Here is a 24331-nt window from a genome sequence, read left to right as displayed (position 1 = left end):
GACATACAAAAACATGCGTAGGCAAACCTGATGTGCGGTTGTTTGATGGGCAAGAAAAAACCAACAAAGCGACAACTAGCTGGTAGCAACCGACCAAAGCTTACCACCAAGGCTACAACATCAGCGACCTCAGATACAGGTGTGCGCCACGGTAACAGAAACTTGTTCCAATCGTTTTGAGGCTGCACACACACGAGGCATCCACAACATTGACCAGTCCATCGGTGTATGGAGATCCTGGGATGAAGTTATGGTAGGTATCAAACATTCTTAAGGCTTGCTGATGAAAAGACGTTCAACAATATTTACATACCAGGTATGTCTATCTCTCCGGATGTCCGAAATTAATGTAATTTATTTAACTATTCTCAAGAAAACATTTCTTGTAGGAGTTTATTGCTTCATAGAAGCTAGCTATTATTTTCAAAGGAAAGACCTTCAGCTTACACCGATTCGACGCAGAGCATTTAAAGCTTTAAAGTAAGTGCCGCAAAGTGACTCGCAACCGTAGCAAAGTCTACATTCCGTGCCTTCCGGACATCATATGGCAGCTCAAAAAGATAGCTACACAAAAACCGCGATCATCGAGCCGCCATAATATCCATGAGCTCAGCGGAATACCTCCACGTTGAAGGCATGTTCCATCCCGAAACCGCGTGACAGTGACAAATGAGTCCATTCGAACGTGATCCCCCGCAATGAGTCATCCAAAGCCTCATCATGCGACAGCGAATGGGTGGCACGGAACGGAATGATGCTCCTGCATCACTGACACTGGTGACCATCAGTGTCAGTGTAGGGGGTCTGTCTCTCGTTGCGATTTGGGGAATGGCGGTAAAGGCACACCAACCCAGCCTGGCCTTCGCGAATGCAGGGAGTTTTTTTTCGTCGTTGTTGTTTCTTCTACACACATATGTTTGGGCCGAATCGCCTTGGGCTTCGGCCCCAGGCAGGAGAGTTCATGGGAAGCCACATATCTGCGTGTCTAGAAGCATGGTGTGCTCACAAAAACAACACTGACACGCTCACTTAAGTTGCACCAAACGTGACAAACTAAATCAGGCCGTATTTTCATTCGCAAAACCATAACCTCGTATCTTATCTGTATCGGATGCGCGCTGAAGCCCAGTGATAGTTGCTGTCAAAATGTAAAAACGGCCATCATCACACCTTACCTGGGGAATGGAGAGGAGAAGAGGAGAGAAAAGCGTATTAATTACTTATGCGATGAAGCAGGTGTCGTGACGGGAGAAAATAAAGTTGAAAATAAAAAACACAGGGGAGGCACTTTACTTGAGAAAATAAGAAGTGGAAATCAGGTAGAAAACGCTTCGACACTCAAAGGGAAAATAGATATCGCATCAACGGAAAGAAAACAAGACGCATAACACCGGCCCAACAGACGGTTCCCTCGGTGTGGACGATAGATAGACAGATTCATTAAATTATAAATAGGAAATAGGTATGCTCCGAGTTCCGAGTATTTTGTTTCCTTTAAAGCTATATAGTTAACCTCATATATGCATACAACCATCTTTCTACAGCGCTCGAGTCCTTCTCAGGAGAGGTTTCGATTAGGTTAAGATTCAAAAATAGATTGTTTCTTCGGGCAAATTACATTTATGACACCTCCGCCGCGCTGTGCTTCCAAGAACTCCTTGCTTACGTCAGGAAGTTCCACCAACCGATTCTCGAACCGATCGAAGCTAAAGGCCACAGCCAGGAAGTTAGCGATGGTTGTCTTCTCGCTCGTGCAACGCCAGGCCAGGCTGAGTAATGCCAGGCAGCGAACTCTAATTTCCTGTCACTTCCTGCCGAGCTGGAACTTCCTGTCTCGATTGCCCCTCTTTCCCTCTGCTTCATCGCCGTTTTGTGACCCAGGGAAACCTTCACACACCGGCATCCACAGTTCACATTGCGCAACAAGTGCACGCAACCTTGCACCTTTACCTTTTCACAGGAACGTCACAGCGGTTGGGACGGCCTTCGAAAGGCCTGAACCCCTACACTGCTCTTGTGTATGCCCTCCCGCTATATCCTTGGAGACTAATGGACAGGACACTGTAACAGGTACCACCGCCAATCAAAGTTCCATCAAGCACCAGCCCATGTCCTCCATAGGAAACCATCGTTACACAATCAATTCTGTTTGACATCCTCCATTTTCTGCGCCACACACCGCCACTGTGTCCGGTGGCTCTTCTGCTCAAAGAGACCGGGTTTTGATTACATCAGGAGAGCCATATAACGTGTAGTGCTTCAGCTTTCAGATTCAGATGCACTGAGCCTGAAGGACAACGAAGTAAACAACCTACTCGGTAGCTCGGAAGATGGCACAAACTCTAGGGAAGTTACCGTATTCCCAGCAACTTTGACAGATTATGATTCCGGGAAATAGTTCCGATCAAGTTATCTTGTGTCCGCTATTTTCTAGATACTATCTGCCGATAACGTTTTCGTTTCGGTTATGTAAGGACCAACGAAGTAGCCGAGCTCTCGCCAACGAATCCCACAAAGTATAAAGTAATTCTGAATCACCAGACATATCTTATTTGTTCGGGTTTTTTTGTCCACTACACCAATCAAGCCCTACAAAAAGTCATGATATACATGGTTGGGAAAACATTCCACTGTTTGTGCATATTCCTGGCAACTCCGGTTCGGTTGTGAACTTGATCAAAACACCCGCGGTCCTCCATTTGGCCGGTCAATAAATCCATCCATCCTTTCCTTTTCCGATGGCTGACGTCAATGAGAGAAGACGTGGTACAATATTGCGTTTCCGAGCGGTGCGAACGAGAGACGTTTGTCGAAAACACCTCCTTCACTTCGACCAAGGGTCCCCGTGAACGTCGTCGTGAGTTCTGTCGACATCGCCGTCCTCAATGCCGGTCGGAAAAGCGGGGATATCGCACCAACTAAAGCGTCCATAAATCTATCGACATATTCGTTGCCCTTCACGAAAAGGGAAAGCGTTGCCACCAGTTCTTTTCATCCCCAGGCCAGAGGCGGCGATGGCGGGGGGTTCGGGGAAGGGTGGATCGTAACGGATAACGAGTGCCAACAGCGTTTTCTTGCGCGTCAAACCCATGAACTGTGATTTATGCCGCTGCGTTGGAAATGAACCCTTTTTCCACAACGAGTCCGATGATAAATTCATTCTAATCATTCTAGATCGCATTACGACCGAACGAGCTCGGTCCGCCCGGCCAGCTTCCACATCCTCTTTTGAGCCGTTGTCCCACACACCTCCTCCATAGCAAACCCTTTCTTCTCCAAAGCACTTGCTTTTGCCGGGACCCTTAAAAGTATCCTTAGATGAAGGAAATAGATTTGTTTCGCTGAGCTTTACGATCTAAGAGGAGCATCATAAAAAGAAATCCGAAAATTTAAACAACCATCGGCACCCTTTTCCGGGTGAATGATGATGGGGAGAACACGTCGGTAATCATTATCGTTTTCCCGTGAGGAAAGGCTGTAATTACGAATCACACGAAGGACGATCTAAAGGATTCAACGCTCTTGCGGACGTAAAGGATTGATTTGCGTCACATTCCACAATCGGACCATCAAACGCTAATCATTTACGGGTAACCGACTTTGTTGTTCGTTAAAATAAATGTTGTTTAACGAATCAGTCGGATAACGTTCCTTTTTACTTTATTTAAATAATTTTAACAACCCTCAAATATTATCAACTCCCAACATTTTGCAAACAAAACACTTATCCGGTTTGTTTGATAATCAATTGATGTTGATATCGCACCAAGTTTAGTAAGCACTTTCGCAAAGAAAACATTTTTTTTTTTCGACCAACGACACACTAACGATAAAGTGTGTGTTGTAGATGCCTCAAAGAGAAACATTTCGTTCGCTTTTATTATCGGCTTTACGCTTTCCTCCTTTGATATCTATATCGTTATCTCTCGTTCACTTCGTCCGCTTGTAGGTGGTGATTTATTTTCCGACGATGAATATTTTGCTACAGTTTTTCATCATTTTCCCGCGCGTTCTTTCGCCGCTACCACTCGGATCGTTTCATTTATTTATTTATGCGTGTAACAGCGCAGCAGTGGCGTTGGCTTGGCGATGGTACCCACCAATCGTAAATCATACACTCATCTCAACCGCGCAACATCAATACTGACATGGGCTTGGGGAGGTGCTGGGCCCGTGCCCTCTCCTCCTCATCATGCCCGAGAGCCAACAGCACCACCGGGGTATGTCGATGATGCATATGTTGTTATTTTTATAGGAGCCAGCAGTTTGGAATGCGTGCAGAGGTGTTTCTGCTCCTCTATCGGCCATTACTTTCTTTGCAGTAACGATGGGCATGGCCGCTGTTGGCATCGCAATAACCATCCCCTGGTTTGTCTGTTTGCTTCTGTTTGACTTCTCCTCCACCATCAATCTCAATCGATGGGTGCGAGCACATTTTCAAACCTGCTTAAAATCACAAACGAATACAAATCAGCTGGTGTGCGAGCTCAATTCGACCGATAATGAAAGTAATGGTAATGAATAGCATGAATAATGAAATGTAAAACTGAGACAGTATTTATATAAATTGAATCAGTTCACAAGCAAGATGAAAAAAAGGTGCTATGAAGTATGAATACACAAAATAAATAAAACTTAACGATTAGATTAGACTATGACACCGTACCATAATTTTTGTTCTACTCGAAACGTTCGTGTAAATTTAGCATACAACCATTGTTGGTTGTCGATACATTATGTGGTGTGGTTTATGCATACATTGTATGTCGCCAACGTATGCACTTTTATTTGTCTGAGCACACATATAAATAGACGGGGGTGCACCAAAATGAAGCATCGCTTGACATGCTACCCCACACTAATACTGGGCCCCCTTTCTCTGGTACCTAATAGGGGTTCCGCCCAAAGAGAGTTAGTCGGCTTCTTGCAAACCCGTTCCGCGGTAGAAGGTGTGTCTGGGAATCGCGACCAAATCGTTCGATGCAGATAACCAAATTGCGCATCGATCGTTGCACAAACAGGGGGTAAAGGAACAGGTGAGCCTAAATAAACCCAAAAGATTACAATGTGTCTAACTGATAAAACCAAACCTAGAGAAGATCAGTAAAAATACTAAAAAACGAATATTACTCAAATCTAAAAAAAAAAGGAATGCATTGTACTTCATCCAAAGCGGAGTGTCACGGGCGTATAATTGAATTAAAAAGCATTCACACAACGTTATGTCCGAGGGAATGCAAAATCACTTCATGCTCAATGTACCGATTGGATTCGGCTAGTTTACATAGGCACAACTATGATGGCATGGCGGGAGCGTCTAATTTCGCCTCAATTTATTCGCTTTCAATCTTCCAAAAAACCCAAAATCTCTGACCATTTGGACACATCCATACACCCGACATAGGGACAAAAAGTGTAGCAAACAAAAATCGACCATTGCAAAGCGGACACCCGAAGTGGATTTCGTACAAATCCGATCAGACAAATTGGATTTGCCAAATGATATTACTCTGCCCCTGTACCCGGGGGTTGATGGTTGTCACTACAAGGCAAAACATTGGCCGTACACAGTCGTTGCACAGTCCGGTCACCTCCCCCGACCCCTCCCTCATTGACACTGTGAATGAAAAACCCGTGCTCCACCACGAACCAGTGCAACAACCAACACAACCAAAGCCCACCAATTCACGGGTGGAAAAATCATTTTCGCACAAAACAAAACTACAATGTTAACCCAGAGTGTGTAGCAAAACAGTGGCACAGTTTCGACACGTTGGCAAAAACGCGGGTTGACGTTTCGCGACGTCACTGTGGAACGGAAAACACGAAACATCCAGCGGGGCGAAAGGCTCGGAAGAGCGGAATGTCGAAGGCGGGAGTGGAAAACGCATGTCAATCATGCGTGAAGTAAAATTATTCTGTTCTGCACAATTATTTGCAGCGCGACGGGACGCGACTGCGGAAATCGGTGGAAAACCCCCAGTAGAACATGTACCACACGTGAAACAACCGAACCGACAACATTGTGTGTAGTAAGTTGGCTGAGAAAAGAAAACGAAGACTGATACATGACGTTCGTTATTGGCAGCCATCAAACACCATCAGTCGGCATAAGTAATTTGATCGTAATGACAAAAGTTGCGAGCGCGCTAAAAACGCAATAGAAATATCGATTCAACCTCGTGATGTTGCGGTTATAAGGAGGGCACACATTTCCACCGTATGCATGTATGTATGCTTTATGTTTCTGCAAAGTATTTCATCTTGAACGTATTGATTGATGAACCACAAACTCATGTAGGCATGTACTCAATCCCGGAGGGTACCGGAAAGTATTTTCTTTAGGTTGATAAGGTTATTTTTTTTGTGATGTTTTCATTTACACTTGCTTTTAAAATATATACTCATTTATTCATTTTCAGTTAATTGTCTGACGCCTTACTGTCCATTGGGACATTAATTGAATAAAAAGTCATGCCTATGATTTCTTTTTCAGATGAAAGGCCAAATAGTATTATTTGTTTATTGTTTAGATCTGTTAAATAACTCTAGTAACTGTGCTAAAAAATAATTAGGCTAGTAAAAACTTGCAAATGCCGCCAAATATAAATCATTCTTCTAATCAGTGCCATTTATTAACCAACACTACTCGATAATATCGTTTGCCAAAAACCCCCTACGTACACTGGAACAATTTAGCTTTTCGTTTGCTAGGACGCCCACGACTAGGAAATCCTGAAAACTACCTCACTTTACACTGATTTAAACATAATAGCATCAAGATTAGATGGCTACTGCTGCCTTGTCAACTGCACCCGAGAGTCCCGAAGTGGAAATTCCCTTTGTTTTCGTTTCGAACAAGTTCGCTCCTCTTTTTCTGCTCATCGGGAAAACCCTCCTTCCGGAAGGGAATAACAAAGAAACAGTTTTCCTTGACCAGTTTCACTGATCCCTTCCTCTTGATCCACCACCCAGCTTGCCAACTGTTTTTCTCTAGTGATTATCATTGTTAGAACGCTAGACGAAGCGCCTCTGCTTGGTGCGGCTTGGCTGCTACACGTAGCCTCCGTTTAATAATTTCTCTGTTTGACGTCATTCGACAGCCGGAAAATTCCCATTGTCTCTCGCTTTGGCCAACGTGCACCGTGTCGTGGTGTATGCCGTTGCGCACTCGCACACACTTGCAGAAGGCACAAAGACACCGAGAGTGTGGTAGGAGCTGAAACTGGAACGGGTGAGGGGTGAGGCTTTCCCAAAGCCTCGCGCGTTGTGGCGTGTGACTCAGCGGAAAGTCACTGAAAGCGTCCAATGAATGCGGGAAAATCGAACGCCCAGAGGCAGAGCGGCGTTGCCTTCGTTGGTCGGGTTTTCCCACACACACACACAGTGCGATTTAGCAAATGTGTTTGGCACACAAGGAGCCAGTGAAAAAAAAACAACAAAACTGCTTCACAGCACGTCCTGCCAAATTTCGTCCAGAAACGAAGCTCGTGAACAAACCGAATCCCTTACACACAAAGGAAAAATTAAATTCAAACCCCAACGGTTCACGGATAAGTTATTCCCAATTCGTATACAATTATGTTTTCCCAGGAAAGCGTGTTGTGATTCTCTCACGCACATTTATAAATGTTGCACCAAAACCGAGAGGATAAAGGAAGGAAAGCCCTTATGAGTAACGCTACTGGAAACATTATTTATCCTTTTACAACTCAACAAAGGATTACGTGCAAAGGATTCTATTTTTGTAGAGGGTCTTTGCAAAAAGTCCGACAAGATTTTCCCATGCATAAATGGATTGCTCTACAATTATACCTTATTGCAACACAATTCCTCTTTGTGCCAATCGAACAGCGACAATTAGGGGTTCAAGCGAAGAGTTTTGTTCATGTAGGCATTTTTTAAGTCAAATTTTTCTTAATTATACATTCGATGTAACTAACAAATTGTCGAACCAACTCCAAGTCCAAGTTCTTAAGGCAGCAGGCCGAAATTGAAATTAAATATTCCATTAGAACTGACCCCGCAAACGTTCGCATGAGAGAATACTATTACTTTTGATTGAATTATTGCCTAAACCGACACCATCTGTGTCATTTAATGCTTTTGCTCTTCAGCTGCCCTTGGAAACATTTCATTGTATTTTTCGTACACGGCGCACGGCGGTAGAATTCGCCGGCGAATAATCCCTCCCGTCTACGCCGAAACTGTGTATAGTAATTTGACCCATCCAGCGATGGCGGAACAAGTAGCCGAGAGAGAGAGAGAGAGAGAGAGAGAGAGAGAGAGGGAAGAAAAAACCCTACCCGGAAAGACTAATTCTGCACGCATAGCTGCTTTTGGCCCCGGTGTGTATACACGCCCTTCTTTTAGTCGGCCCGAGAGGAGGGCGAGTCCTCCGGCCATCCATCTTGCGACCTGAACGCCAAAAAACTAGAACTAACACAGCCGGCTCAGGCTAATTGATCTCGACTAATCCACACCCGCCGCAAGGCCACCCATTCTTTGCACGGCCATTGCTTAAGACCTTGTCAGTCAACTCCGGAATCCATGAGCGTTACGTTACGCAAACAAATGGATTAACGCAAAATGATGGGCAAACTTCTTAAACGCGGTGGAGGGCAGCACACTTTCCGGAATTGAGAAAACACTTTGTCGTGCAAAAATATGCAAGAAACAGTTTTACATTTTAAAGGCAGCCATTGGAAAATAATTAGTGAAGCATTTTAGGACGTAGTTGTAGATTTCTTGCTTTCAAAACTTTTATGCAAGCATGAAGGAGTTAGTGATGTGTGAAATGAATAAGAATGAATGATTGAGTTGAGTCTCACTAATGAATGATTGATTTAAATCCTATCGGATAGTTTTTGTTACACCTTTTTGATTTGGATCCTTAACTGGGATTCGAATCCCAAAAGAGTGAACGAGTGGCTAAAAAGGTTTCGATTCGTCATAGAGATTCGAATCCGAAGTAGTGATTCGAATCCCAAGAATAAAAGAGTTGCTAGTCACCCAAGAGTTGCGAGTCGCCAAACTGGGATTCGAATCCCAAACTGGGACTTAATATACGAACTATATATGAATACACATACATACAATATGGGATTCAAATCCCTGTTTGAGATTCGAATCCCAAATTGCGATTCGACTCTCTATGGCGACTAGCAACTCTTTTAATCATTCTTGGGATTCGAATTCTTTTTTGGGATTCGAATCTCTACTTGGAATTCGAATCTCTATGGCGACTAGCAAATCTTTTACTCACTCATTCAGCCTTTTGGGATTCGAATTCCCGTTACGTATTCAAACCGAATCCTCGAAGATTAATAAATCATTTTACACGTTTTAAATCACAAAAGAGTGACTTACAGATTCGAATCATCGTGATGATTGTTCACTCTGATTCAAATCTTTAAAAAGAGTGGTTAATCTCATCACTAGAAGGAGTACAAATAATACTATACTAAAACGAAATACCATTTACTTTCGACAGCTTTTATGTCCCCTTTTATCTGATTCAAAAATCGTGTCCTTCGAGCGTTACGCTATGGATTGCCCTCCATTGAAAGGCATTGATAACATGACGCTACTTTCCACACGACTAAATTGCGGACAAGGTTGGTTCGAACATGGTTGTGTTGTCATCAGCGCACATCACGTAGAAACGAGTGCATTAACAAACAACTCCGTAGGCTGGGGCATGCATTAAAACCAACCGCGATTGTCAACAGATACTGTTGGTTGTAAGTTTTCCTTTACTGCCGCGCTTATTGTCGCTGCCCTGTTTTTTTGCCCATCGACCTTGATGTGTTCTAATCATTGATTTGTAGGTAAACCGCCGAAAACAACCAACTAACAACTCACGTCCCGTTGGGCAAGTCTTTTTTTTCGATTTCATATTATTTTAACCTCCCCGATTTTCGGTTTAGTCGGCCGAAGCGACACGCGAAGTCGAACAAACACGCGCAGCACAAAGTCTGAGGCGTTCGTGGGTAGTTTTTGAAACCCCAATCTCGATCGTAAGAAAAGTGTGTGTGTGCGAGTGTAGTGGTGTACGAACCGTTTTTTGAGAAGGTAAACAAGTAAATAAAAAACCCTAGGAAAACCGACAAAGCAGCAAACATCAACCGTCAGCCATCGCTGGGGGCATCATCAACCTCTTTCGATTTGGACGTTATATTGACACGCATACACGGTTGCGCATGGTAATGGTGGACGGTCCCAGAGAGCACTCGTCTACGTCGTCGGTCGGTATATGAAGTGAAAATTTAAACGCATCGGAAAAAGAACGGTTTCGTACCCAAAACCGAGCCGCGGAACCACGGTTTGTTGAAGAGAGCGACATTTCAAGGTGAAATGCTGCTCGTTGTCATCGAAGTTTTGAGACGTTCCCACTCTGGCTGCGGTCTCGAGTCGAGACTAACCAGTCTAGGGAGAAACTATCGACAAAGGTCTCCGATGATAGATGACCGTGCGCCAACCAAGAGCCATCAAAAGTTTTTCGAAAACAAAAACAAACTCGTCGCGATTTATGCACTTTTCCTCTGGCTTTCCTCAGAAGCGGTACCGTGGAAGAAAACCACATGATAGGAAGAGTTTTCCTATTAGTTGTTGTTGTGTAGAGGTGTGTAAGAGACACGGTGTAACCAACAACCAACTGCCTTCCTGACAACAAACTACCAACGGTTCAAAAGGATGCTGAGTAAACAACTTAAAATTTGTTGACAGAGCAAAGGTAAATAATAATGATAACATGGCAAAAACCACACAAAACAACATTAATTCGTTTAAACAAATAAATCATCATAAAGAACGAAGAATCAAACATTAACAGTGCCCAAAGAGAAGTTCTAATGACTTTAAATGACATCAGGATTGGGGAAGGTTCGTGGGATGAAAATGAGGTTTGCTTTTTCTTTCGCTTACCTGACAATACCTCCAAAATTGTGGCGGTTTTGTTGGTTACAAGCAGTACTAAAGATATAAATGTATCTCTTCCTTGTCCGCTACTGGACCATCAATGCTTACCTGAAATAGAGAATGTAAGAATTAGTAACAAGGTTGACGTAGAAGAATTAAGTAAAAAGGGCGATAAGTTAGGCCAAATAAGTTCGAGAATAATCTCAAACCGATGTCTCGAGTATACGGTAAATATCTTCTTTGTAGCATACTTTACCACAAATAACACGAAACGGAAAAACATCACCTAAACCCATAGGCATTATCTCACCAGGGTGCGAGAAAGTGCGTGGCTGTATTGCCTCCCAACAAAGGCTGACGACGGTGGTGATGATTGATAGGTTATTTACGACGACGACATACATCTCACGCCTCGTAGGTGGCAGTCGAGAACTTCCACCCGCTGGCTGGCGGTAGGGATTTCGACTAACCACCAGTCCAAACCAATCCAGGGCAACGGGGAAAACCTCGTCGGACTCGCAAACAACACACCAATTTCCTCGAAAAACTCCCCACCAAACCGAGGGGGGCGGCGAGGTTTAATTTATTTTTCTAATGATAAACGAAACAAGACGATGAGGCGAAGAAAGGCCGATGGCAGCAATCTTTCTGTCACACTGACAGGAACCTCAGGGGGAGGAACAACAACATCCAAACGACACCAGGATGAGCTAAAAGGGGCCGATGTGGCTAGAGAGGATGAGAAAATAACCTCCCAACTAACCGAGTAACGGTGTGAGATATACCTTCGACCTGTTCGCATCTTATATTTGCAACACCTGTCTAAGCTTGATTACTTTTAAAACTACAATTCCCTTAATCATATGTCAACGTAATTGCCTTGTTGACGGAGGAATAACAAGGAACGCACTGGTATACTGCCTGCTTTTGCCCCAGCAGAGTGTAACTGTTCCGGTACGTTTCGCCATATTGCATGTTCGCATTTTGCTAATTGCTCGATATTTCCACGAATTCCACCCGACGCAAGTCCCTTTATGGATAGCAACAGGAAGCTGATAATGATGATGGCACCGTCGGGCGTACGTACGTAGCTTGTCGCATCTTCGCATTCGGTTCGCCTCAGCAGTTGCTGAGTAATTTGGTCCAATAGGCTCCGCTCTCTGCCCCCCATTTCCTCCGCACCCCGTAGCCAAACCAGACGATAATGGAGTGCCACTAATGTCTGCGCGCACATCATGTGTGTTCTTCCATCGACCCACAACCCGTTTTGCACCATATGCCTCTGCAAAACAACAGTGCTCTCCCAGGCCTCTCTTAGCCGTCCTATTTGACGAGGCCGTGTGACCTTTAACCGCTAAGAGTATATGAGGGAGCGCTGGGTAGGGTGGGAAGAGGCGGGATGCTGCGGCCGACGAAAAAAACAAAATCGAGGCCAAACTGTAGGCGGGCGAATCTCGCACGGCTCACGATAATCCATCAGGCCCGAGAGTCTCTCCTCCCCGACACAACACCCCCCCGAGGGTCGCTCAAGCGCGCGTGACTCAGCGTGGGCCACGTTGGAAGGGATGGAAATGGAACATGGGCTGCCTTTCGAAGCGACTCCTCCATCTGACACGACCGATCGCAGGCGAAATTATTCACCGATCTTCGACGCCGTTGGTGTTCACAAGTGAAACAACGAACTACCCTTCTCTCCGTTGCGTTTGGTAGACTCGTTTTCCATACATCTTATCTTATCCACCCCCGACGGCCAAGGGCACTTTGCGTCTTTACTTAGACTTTCACTTGGTCGAAGTGTAGTCACTACTAAGTGTTCGCTCGTCCCTTTTTCTGGGAATCCCCACTGGCTTTTGACTCCGTTTTTCTACAAGACGACGGGAAGCGCCATTTTTGGTTAACCGATTTACGCATCCAAGGCTACAAAACAAAATACACATCGACATTGATAACCTACTTTCATCGATATACATTAACTCATGAGCGTTTTACAAGTGCGAAATATGCTAATCAATGGAAAGGATACAGGAACGGGGGACATACAGGGGTTTTCAGATGATATCATAACAGTAGCAGTATTTATTCTAACAGCAGCACATGGTATTCCAACAGTACCAGTTGATTTTATAACGCAATCATGTTTATTATAACTCTGTCAGATGAAATCAGAATCGTAGCAGTTGATAATATAAAGTTGGTACGGCAGGTAGAGCGATGTACGTAACTAGCAAGTATAAACGTATATCTCACGAATAAGATTCCAAGGTAGTTCAACAGATCAGGTGGGTTCATCTCGTATGAATCGCTTTTGGTTTCATTAGAAAACGGAATGAATGTTGTTTAATTCTCATGCTAACTGCATGTCATTCTGTACCCTTTTTTTGTGAGCAGTTTCGTTCCAATGAAAGCAAAGAGCTTCATTCGATATGAACCCACCTGCTTTGTAGATCAATCTGGGGCTGTCTTTCGTGCGATATACGTTTAAACTCGCCGGTTGCGTACTTCGCTCAAGCTGCTGTACCAGGAGAATTATAATATCAACTGCTACGATTCTGATTTCAACTGACAAAGTTATAATGAACATGATCGCTTTATAAAATCAACTGACGCTATTGGAGTATCATGTCCTGCAGTTCGAATAAATACTGCTACTGTTATCCCGGTATTTTCACGAATCGAAGGCAAGAAAAGGAAACATATTTTGCAATTCATCCAAGATATATTTCGCATAAATCAATAAGAGAACCGACATCAAATGCATAGATTCCCTTTTTTCTTTGTAGAATTAGAAAGACGATATCGAACAGATCAAATTTTCCTGAGTATCCCTGAAGGCAAGGAAGGTCAGAAAAATTAACAACATCAATTGCATTTTTTTACTTATGGATCACATTTCAACCATTGCCAGAAGCGAATAATGCTAGAATTGACAAAAAGTTTGAATTCATCTTCGTTTGTTTGGAACTTTCAATACCACTCACAGCTTCATCATGGAAAATTCTACCAAATGTGTCAGATGAATGTTAGAATAAAGAGAACTTGTAGGAAATTTGGAAGCAATTGGGGCATGCTTTCTTCAAAAGAATACATAAATAAAGACTTTGTCCAATTACTCTAATCACTTCCCGCAACCCACACTCCCGGGGTAAAGGATGTCTAATTTGACAAACTCACCATAGCGTCTTTGATGGAGCAAAGTTTTCCGCGGCGCAAAACTTCATTGAGCAATTTAAAAGCATTCCTTCTCCTCCTGCGGGAAGTTGATGGGAAACTCTTCTTTTACAAACTTACTGACGATATCCTCCTTAGCAGAACCTGAACCGCACGTCGATTCATATGCTAAACCTTGGTTACATCACGAAAACAAACAGCGATGAATTTGCCGAAGCTTTTCGGTCGGAAGTGGGAGACGGAAGGGCCACCGGTCGGGAGTGCTGCTGACGGCAGCAAACAAACGGCGAAGTTGTACTTTGGAAACATTATCCGCTGGAAAACCGTACAACCCAAATCGGTCGCGCATCTGACCTGATGAATTATTCAAAGGCGGAGAGAATTCGACGGGTCGAAAGAATGCAGAAAACTGTAACAAACATCTATTCACCGTATGCTGATTATTAATTTGCATACTTCGTGTGTAAGTTGGCACACAGTCAGTTTAGTCAAAAATTGTCTCCCAGTGAGCGGTTACTGACCAGGTTGTCAAGAAAAAAAAGCATTTGAAATGAAAGTAAGTACGCCAATTGCTTTATGCTGCAGAGATATTTCAGTTTCGAAGTAAAACAGGACTCCAATAACATCTGGAGTGTGTAGTAAATTATAAAACATGTAAAACATTGTAATATTACTTGAAATTAAACATGCTGGAATTTAATCATATAAAAATGTGTGAAAAATGAACATGAAGAGATGAAGAATAGTAACCTACAACGTTTCCCAACTAGAAATATTATCCGAATCTGCTGACATCTACCCAACCGGATGATTAATGAAAATATTATTTTTAGGAGTAAAAACGAACAGTTTACCCTTCTCACATGCACATCAACGTGTTGCACACTGTCGCCCTCTACAACATCATGCCGGCATCGTTCCCAACATGATGATGTGTGGCTGTGTGTATGCAAACAGTAGTAAACCATTCGCTTCCATATGCATGCCGTCCCCCAGGCCGGGTCCGGAACCGGTCGGAGAAGAGGAAGCCTTTCAGCAACCTTCATCAACACCGCCTTCTCATTCCACAAAAGGTTTAAATGAAAACTTCTGATGCCTACAAATATTTTATTTATTTCTCCCCCTCCTCTTCGGCTGAAAGCAACCATCGTCTGCCCCTGGAGCTGCAACTCCTCTAATGTTATGCTGATGACATGGGGAGGAAAGCCAACCAAGGGTGGATCAGTCAGGGAACTCTAGTTCCGGACTTTTGGAGGCAGATGCAGTGTGTGTGTGTAGAGTAATGTTTCCGAAATTTTTTACACATTAATTGTACAAGCGGTCTCTTCCAGTCTTGAGGGAACCGTTTTCTGAGTTGTCAGTGGAGCTGAGAAATGCATAAGACATGGGCAGGGCCCACGTTGACAACGTTCATTCGTGTATGTTTACCTTCCGGGTAGTTGCCGGTCCACGTGAGAGCTTCCCTTCAATAATTGCTACCAGCTCGAAGGTAGGAGCAGCCGAGAGTGCGTCATGCGGCGCAAATTGATGGCGAGTCAGAAGCGAACAAGTAAGTAAAATTAGACGCCACCAAACAAGGTGGGAGTTTACATCGCTCCAGTGGTAGGAGCTCGCTTGCATAGCATTTGCACTGCATCACGTGTACGTCCACTGCACTCTGCCTAGAGTGGCCACCGTGCGGAACCAACACAACAAACAGTGAGCCGGTATGGCGGAGTGACGACTGAATTCGGTCATGCGTTGAATCACGTTGCCAGGACGATCGTTCCCCGTCCGACAGCTTAACCGAGGTGCTTTGAACTATTTTTAGTCCCACTACTTCTCGATAATCTATAATGCAGCAGCATCTCTTTATATTACCTCGCATAACCCGAGCAAGAGGGAATATCGTCGACGTTGATGATGGCCGTAAACCCAGCTCCGAAAGAAAATCACATCAATACCGGGCAAAACAACGTTAAAACACAATCAACATGGCAACCCTTTTAACCCTCGACGCTTTAGCTTTAGGTCCACCCGGCCGGATGTATGTCTGGCGAGGAAATTGGAACCCTCGGTGAACCGGAATCCGCTTTTTCTTTCACCCCACTCGGGCATACCGGAGCAGAACCGATGCGAAATGAATGCATGTAATGGTGTGTGCACGACGGGCGCCATCGATTCAATGTCGCCCCACCCGTTGCCAGATCCACCAATCCAGACGAACGAAACGACCAAAACCATACCACCCCGATGACGCCCACTGTGGCCCGGCAAAGCGGGATGCAATCTGCGAAACCTACCCTCTTCTCCTGCCACACACTGCACTCCTTCGGGCAAGTGAGTTTCGTTGTGCAGCGTCCCGAAAACAACCGGCAACATACATCGCAACGTTTCTCTCAACGTTGGGAACATTAACTTCCCCGCAATCAGCAGGAATAAAGTGGTGTGTTGGTTCGTTCCCGGGCGGCAGCATCGAAACACGACTTGGGAAGCGAAATGTAGGCAAAGTTCAAGGCTAGTTTCGTCTTGGTTTTGTGTAGTGTGCCAGCATCCCAGCGAACGGGAAGACGCGCCAGTCTAATGATAAGTAAACAGTTTCCGTACTTTTTACCCTTCCAACTTCCAACTTAGTTCAAGCATCAATTCGAAACAAAAAGAAAATTGGTCCTAAGTATATGGAGGATGAAAGAAAAAGATACAAATAAAGTGTAGAAAGATACAAGTGTAGTGAAAGGGAACGTCTTTTTGTGCATTATTGATGCATTATAATGTTTTTCCTAATAGTCAGCAAAACCAAAACTTAACTCCGAATCACAAACGCTAACCATATTGGCTTTGTATTCTAATTTTTTTACACGAATCAAAAGGGTTATACTCGCTGAATTAATTTTCTAGCTAACTTTAGACATTGTGTTCACTTTTTACTTATCGTTTTTTTTACTTATTTACATTTACAATACAAAATTTAATACTAGCTTGAAGAAGGTTTTATTTAAGCTTTGTTATATATTGTGTTTATTCTTTTATAGTTTAAGCTTGAGGCGTGACATCAGATTTTTCAAGCCTCAAAACTAACTTTGCTAGCCTTTGAATGAAAGCATACCGGTATAGACCTCGTATGTAGTGTAGGAAAGAACCTGGTTCAACACGCTAACAGAACATTATAGAAACTCCTTTTATTGTACAATATTCTTTCACTCTTCGTTTATCGAAAAAAAAAGTACTTGCCTTTCATGAAGAATAACTTGGCATACAAGAAACTTGTATCGCACCACCAGATGAAAAAACCAATGAACCATCACACTCCACACCACGCCAGGGAAAAGAAGGTGAACCCATTCAAACCGTTCGGTAGTCGGGGTAAAAACAAAAGGAAAAAAGAAACAATATACAGGTCATAAAAGAAGGCGCCACGATTATTTCCAATTCCGGCCCCGCGGCAGGAAAGACCTAGCGCCCGCTTTTCCTTCGCACTGTTCCCGACTGTGGACTAATTTTCATATCACCACCACAAACGAAGCTCGCACCAGCGGCTGCGTGAAACTAAAGAAAACAATCGCGAGCACTCACCCCTCGCCATCCCGTGTAACTGGCGTGACCTGGCTATTATCACCACATACCGGCCGAGAATGGGCTTAAGCATTTGAAACATCTTCTCGGTTGTGCAGGTTGTGGCCCCCAACTCCCTCCCTTCATCCAGCATACATGAACCGGGAGGAGGGGGGTTTGACACGACCTCAAAGATGCTCAAAAACAAAGGCAAAACAAACATGGAGAAAACTAGCACACAATGGCACTGGGTGGTGGCGATAATAGGGCCACCACCTTCACCGGATGTGACTATTTATGGCATCGAGAGGAGCAGGATGAACACACACAAAAAAATAACCCCTCGGAAAGCAGGTCTCGGTTTTGGGGCCCGTATCTCCAAAGATTTCTTCCCTGCGTCTCATATCTGGAACGACCACAGTACGCCACTTTCTGTACCAAGCGTCTACTCTTCCGGTTTGCAAAACATTCCACCAGGGAAGTGTTTCATACCGACGGAACCATGATTAGTAAAACGTTCACGAGATTGATAACCTGCCGGCGAAAACGGAATGCACGAAAAAGTGAAGCCATTAAAATTCTCTCAAAGTATGGTATATGCCGGAGGTTACGAACACAACGCAGCAACAACCAGAATACGGAAAACTTGGTGCGCCATCAGAAGTTCGTTACGCCGCTTCGAGCAGAAGTTCCGAAAAACAACCTTGCGGAGCCCATTTTTCGATTATGGCATCGCTATAGCTTCTTCCTCGGGCTTGCACACCTTATCCTCTGATTTTCCAAACACCCCGAGTACCTTTACTTTATAGCTTTACAAGAAGAAACCCACACACCCACACGTACAACGTGAATGGACTATAAAGCCTGGATTAGCCAAGACTACGAATATTGACTTCACCTTTCTGGCCAAGCGGGCGTGGAGTGTCTGAGTAAGTTTGCACAACTCTCAACCGGAGTCATCGATATTTCTACTCGCTATAAAGTTACACTCCAGCGGCAGCGAGGTTGAACGGAAGTTCAAAATTATCTGCTGCACCCAGTTGTATTTCTTTGCAATTGCTCGATGAAGAAGAGCCCCGCTATTTGCTTTTTGAGTGGGTTCGGCAGCAGCTGGCGGTATGGGCTCGTCTCAACTCTCCACCCCTCTTACTGCCAATATATTATTCTCAGCAAATTTTCTTACAGAAGCCGGCTTCGGAAGAACTCTAGCAGCAATCTCAAGCGCCAAGTTCAACGTACGCCCTGGAAATTCGCCGCATAGCAGATTGATCAAACTGGAAGCCTGTTCTGCTTATTAAATTTTCGGCCGTTTCGGAAGAAAGAAACACCGGATGGAAAGTTAGAATGCATATTTCAAAAGCAGCACATCGTAACTTTCCGAAAGCGCTCGAAAACGAGTAAACCAGCTTCCAATAAACCATCTAAAAACAGCTTCAGCTGCTGGCAAGTCTAGAACGTTATAAAACTAATATAGACTTCAACGAACCTTTGGGAAAAATGAAATGTTCGAGTATGTTCTTTCTCATACCGTACGTCGGACATTCTTCAGTCATCTTTTATTGAACTATAATTTACCTGAACTATCTCTTCCAACTCGTACGAACCAAAGATATTGGCCGAATTTACAGTCCCACTCGCGAAGAAATCTCACAATCGCCAGACGTGCGAAAAAGCAATCAACTGCTCGGGCTACAAAGTGCGTTCAATCACGAATAACTTGTTTTGAAAAGGCCAGCATCGCAATCGGAACATAAAATCGGGGTGCGGAACGGGTTTGTCCGATCGATTGCAATAATCTATTTTTGTAAGCTTTTACGATTGCGGCTCTTCATTAAGCGCATATTTTAATAATATTCACCTTTTGATGCGAGAAGTTTGCCAGTCGTTTAAGAGGAAATCTGGCATTCATAAACTTAATATAACATTCAGACATTATACGACCATACTACCTTGGGCCAGATTTTATTTCCTACCTCATTGCGGATCGGCCCTGAAGTAAAACAATTTTGTTGAATGAAAAAGGTTGTAAAAATTAAAGAATTTTCCCACCACCTAACAACTAACTCGCCCTTCGTTCTACCCACAAAAGTCAGTTCATCTTTCGACAGAAACATTACTAGCAGAACCATTCCGTGGCCATGACAGAACGAGCCGGGACCACTTACGTGTTGTTTTCGTGAACCACGACCGAAACAGTCCGAGAGCCTGGTATGCGGCGGCGGCGTCCGTCCAACCGAGACGATCCGAGCTATTTTCGTCGGTTTTACTTTTGGCCAACGTCAGGAACGGACAAACAAACCGGTTGTAAAAAGAAAATGGTACACTGTTGGATGGGGTTTACAGAGGTGAAGCCAGTCTGACGCATTGACGCGAGGGATAGCATCATCTGTAGGTTAAATTAAAATTTTAAACGCACAGTGAATGACTCGATGCGTTCGATAGAATGTGAGGAGCTTGTGGGTCTCTGAATTCAGAAGGAAGAAGGAAAATTTCTGTTCGCCAACACGTCACCGGAAAACCCGCTTGAACTCACACAAACGCACCGGAAAAGCCGGCACCACAAAGGACCAATGGGAGGACGGGTGTGTGTGTGTGTGTGTGTGTGTGTGTGTGTGTGTGTGTGTGTGTGTGTGGGTGTTGGGATCAAACATTTCCTAGCAGTGGACGAAGAAGAGCAAAATTCATTGAAAAACCAGCACCGAGAGTGAAAAGGGAAAAGCGCTACGGACGAGCGTGAACGTGGCCATTGTACCAACACATCGACACTCGTCGAACGCCCACACAGCGTGTTTCTCCCGGTGTTCGCCGGAGCGGGCCCGTAGTTGGGCTGAGAAAATCCAAAACATTCTTTACCCTCCCCCCCTCCGTCCAACAGTAAGCTCGGAAAAGCCCAAGCTAGCGAAACTCAAACGAACACACACACAAAGCCATGAGTCTACGGATGTGTGTGCGTGTACGTTCGTCCTGCTAGGACGAAAGGAAAATCGCACCAAAGGTCAACAGCATTTTCCCAGCCGCCACACTACACAAGGAAGGGAAAGAACTCTCTCTCTCTCTCTCTGGCCGCGGAAAAGAATACTCTTTCTCTCACCCCTCGCAAAGACTTCCCGCGAGGTCCCGGCAAGGACGAAAGCGTTCAATCGAAAGCGAGAGGAATCGCTGGAGAACTTCTCGTCCTGCAGCCAAAGGTAAAGAAAAAACAAACCCTTGAACCAACCAATCAATTCAACACCAATACCAGCCCGTCGGCCACAGCTCAGTACGGTGAGATTAATGGCAGGAGGGAAAAGGACATCATCGGACCAGAACATCACAATGAAGGACACCTTGTGCTCCATTCATTGCTAGGCGATGCTCGCGAGAGAAGTATGTGAAAGAAATCGCAACCCCGGGGCGAGCAGTGTGTGGAACGGGTAAGGAAGGGTGCAACAAAATGATTACAAGTATGCTCGACTCACCACTCAGCATCAAATACATGAATGAACCCACCCAGCAGAGACTGAAGAAAGTTCTTGATAAGCGAAGCGGTTGCATTCAACGCCTGTCGTTGGCGGTACTGTTCACAATGAACAGATCCGGGAAAACCAATCTTAAATAGAAAACGGAGCAAACACGATTTGCGTGCCATATGGAATATGGATATGGGAGTCGTAGTGGAACAAGGGTTAAAAGCTACTTCCCCCTTCTGATGGTACACTTCTCTGTTTTGTTTCATTTTCTGAAAAACCGTTTGAGATGTTATTCTCTAGAACCAACGGATATTAAAAGATTTTTCCTTAGTTGCGTAGATAAATAAACAGACCCTATGGTACAGAGTTCTAAACCGCCCGTACACGCTCCTAATAAAATAATGCTAACATTAACGATCGACATTTAAAAACATTCTCAAATGTTTCTTCTACAAAGAACGAATTTAGAATTTGACCGAGAAGCGTATGAAATCGTTACTTTATGCCAAGGAAGGTGCATAGCATACTATGCTGCTTTGAGCACGGGCGAAAGATGAAGAAACACTCAAAAACCCCGGCCCGTACTGCGGCGCAGCAATTTGTGATATTTTTGCTATTTCTGACCACTCGATGTAGGAGTAGGAGGAGGAGATTGTAATGTAATTTGGGTGGTCGGTGCGAGGAAGGCGAGCCGGCGCCGCAGGAGGAGATAATGAAACTATCCATCCACACCGCCGTATTTCGCTGCTTCTTGTTGCGTTCGAATCCGAACGAATCTCTTCGGCTTCGGCGATAAAGTGTGCTGGTTGGCGTGTAAGGAGCAGCGCAAGAGGCAACCCAGAGACGCGGGCACGCATCAACGCAAGTGAATGTTCCCTTCATCACTGGCCCGCCGTTCGCTTCCCCGCTTCCCTACCCAGATGATACGTCAACGCACACCAGCATCGCTCTACCACCGCGTGGAAAGGGGCAATATGTGCGTGTGTTATTGTTGTGCTGCTGCTGCTGCGTTTGCCACCATTTTGATCCGCTTCACAATGTACGAGGAGGGCTGGTTCGAAAGCCTCGCCACGACCACGATGGAAAAGTGGCCTACGTGCGTTGGCTTCACAACAGCGTGGCTGCGTCAGCAGCAGAAAACAATCGCACATACGCATACAACAAGCGCCGACTGCGATCGACGGGTTGAACATTTATTTTACTACCCACTTGAAACCCTTGTTTGTGAAACACATTTGGCCGTTTCTCAATGCAAATGCTTTGAATGCGGACGTATCAATTTTTTAATGTGATTGTGTTTAAAATGCATACAATGTTGTAAAAATTTACCCTTTTATGTGTTGTTTGTAAGTCCGTTTGAGGAGTCACAATGCGTAAGAAAAATTGATTTGCCAAAGAAAACGGAAAACAAATATAATATTAACCCATTTAGAGTATGAAAGTTTATCCTTCAACGACCTTCAAAAAGATACATAAAAACATGCGTTCTGTTAATTGTTGATACCTAATGCCGACAACGTACAAGAAAACTTACAAATCGCTTGAATAATAATTTTTACATCGTTATGATAACAACTTTCAATACTTTCTATCTAAAGTAGGCTGTGGAATGTGTGGAAATTTTCATTTCCAATCTATTCTAATGGGAAGTGAGTTTTAAAATAGTATTTAAATGAAACTTACTCGTTCTCTTTCGTGACGCCGCGTGTGTTTTTAAACAAACGCAGACTTTTAGCTCAGATTGGCTTCCAAAACGGAGGATTTTTCTTTGACTTGTGGCCAGTGTTTCGTTTCGCTCGTTGAACGGGGGAAGAAAACTGCCCCGCGTCCAAAGGGTAGAACGCGAAATGTGTGTATGTGTATGTGTGTATACGCCTAGTGGCTCCCACAACCGCGGGGTGCACACGGAGCAATTTGTTATGTTTGATAGGTTGAAATTTGTGGAAACTAGTGGGGGAAAAACAGCCTTTTGCACACAATCTCCCACTGCACGGAACAATTTTATCTTTCTTCACGTGAACCGCGGGGAAAAAAACAGACAGCCCGTCGACACAATACAGGTGTGCTCACAAAACACTACACACAACAAACGCACAAACACACGCGCGGGCTCGCGAATCAAGTGGCAATGAATAATTTTCTCTTTTCTTCGTTATTTTTGCTAACGCAGCAGCAGCTCTGCTGTCTGCCGGGAGAAAGCTGGGCGACAACGGCATGCGCAACGTACCAAACACACTCCGCTGTAGATCGGATGGAGACCACCTCGGTGCAAGAATTTCTACCGGAAAGATGCGAAAAACAGTTCACGAGAAAGGAAGAAAGATGAACTACGATTTAAGTAGCCATTGCTAAGCGATTTGACTGAATTTGCCCGGACTACTTTTCCTCCGTTGATTTCAACTTTTCCGAAGTGATGGCAGAGGTACAAAACTACGAGGAGGTAAATTAGAAAGAACTGCGTAAATTCCGTTTCTTCAGCAAGATTGGCCTCGAGCGGGTACCGACGGATCGGTATTAGAACTTGGAAGAAGAAAAAACCCAAAATGAGCGTTAACTCCCGGTTCAGTCACGCACATTGGCTTTTCTTGCAGTTGTTTGCCCGACGATCGCAACTCGCATACGCTTCGATTCTAATGCTCCTTGCTTCTCCTGCTACGACTAGTCTCGATGGATGAAGTCGAGCTGCTTGTTTCCGTTCTCCTGCTGCTGGTCAGGTGCTTTACAGCACAGGGCGATCGATGGTGGAACGATCGCGCCCGGTACAATCCTTGCCATACTGTTTTCCAACACACGGGGGATACTAGGGGGCTTTTTCTCTGTTACTCACACCCGCGTGACCGCTCGGCTCGTAGCAGAAAATAAATGCAGCTCAACTAAAATAGCCGAAAAGGAGTGTGAGCTACGGTAAGCCCGTAGCATCCGAAATCCTGGTGACTCTCGTGGTGCATTCGCTGCGATATTCGCCTGCCCCCGGTATGCAAAGGATGACTATTACAGTGGCTGCCTTGTTCGTCGCTTCAATCCGACATCCTGATCCTTCCGGTATTCCGGAACAAGAATGTTAATGGCAAGAAGAGGTGGATTAAAAGAAGAATCCGTCGTAGGATGACGAAAAACGAAAACACACGCTGCCGCACGCACGCATACCCACTCCCGATGCACAAAGGTGCCACTGCCGCACTACCACAAACACTCTAGCACTGCTCTGTCCCGATGGGAACCATTTTCTTCTGGATTGTACAGATAGATTCGATATTTATGGC

General features: G+C 44.6%; 1 long non-coding RNA gene across 1 annotated transcript in view; it reads right to left on the bottom strand.

Moving 5' to 3' along the window:
- LOC131281037 (uncharacterized) overlaps nucleotides 1–23094 on the bottom strand; it is a 31851-nt gene extending 8757 nt beyond the window's left edge. The window contains exons 1-2 of the long non-coding RNA XR_009188651.1: nucleotides 22752–23094; nucleotides 10927–11028 (exon numbers count right to left, since the gene is read on the bottom strand). This is a non-coding gene — a long non-coding RNA (uncharacterized LOC131281037). The remainder of the gene's footprint in view (nucleotides 1–10926; nucleotides 11029–22751) is intronic.
- Between the last annotated feature and the right edge of the window lie 1237 nt (nucleotides 23095–24331).

The sequence above is a fragment of the Anopheles ziemanni genome, chromosome 2 (assembly GCF_943734765.1).
Source record: "Anopheles ziemanni chromosome 2, idAnoZiCoDA_A2_x.2, whole genome shotgun sequence".
In the NCBI taxonomy this organism is placed as follows: domain Eukaryota; kingdom Metazoa; phylum Arthropoda; class Insecta; order Diptera; family Culicidae; genus Anopheles; species Anopheles ziemanni.
This window is presented reverse-complemented; position numbering and strand designations above follow the sequence as displayed.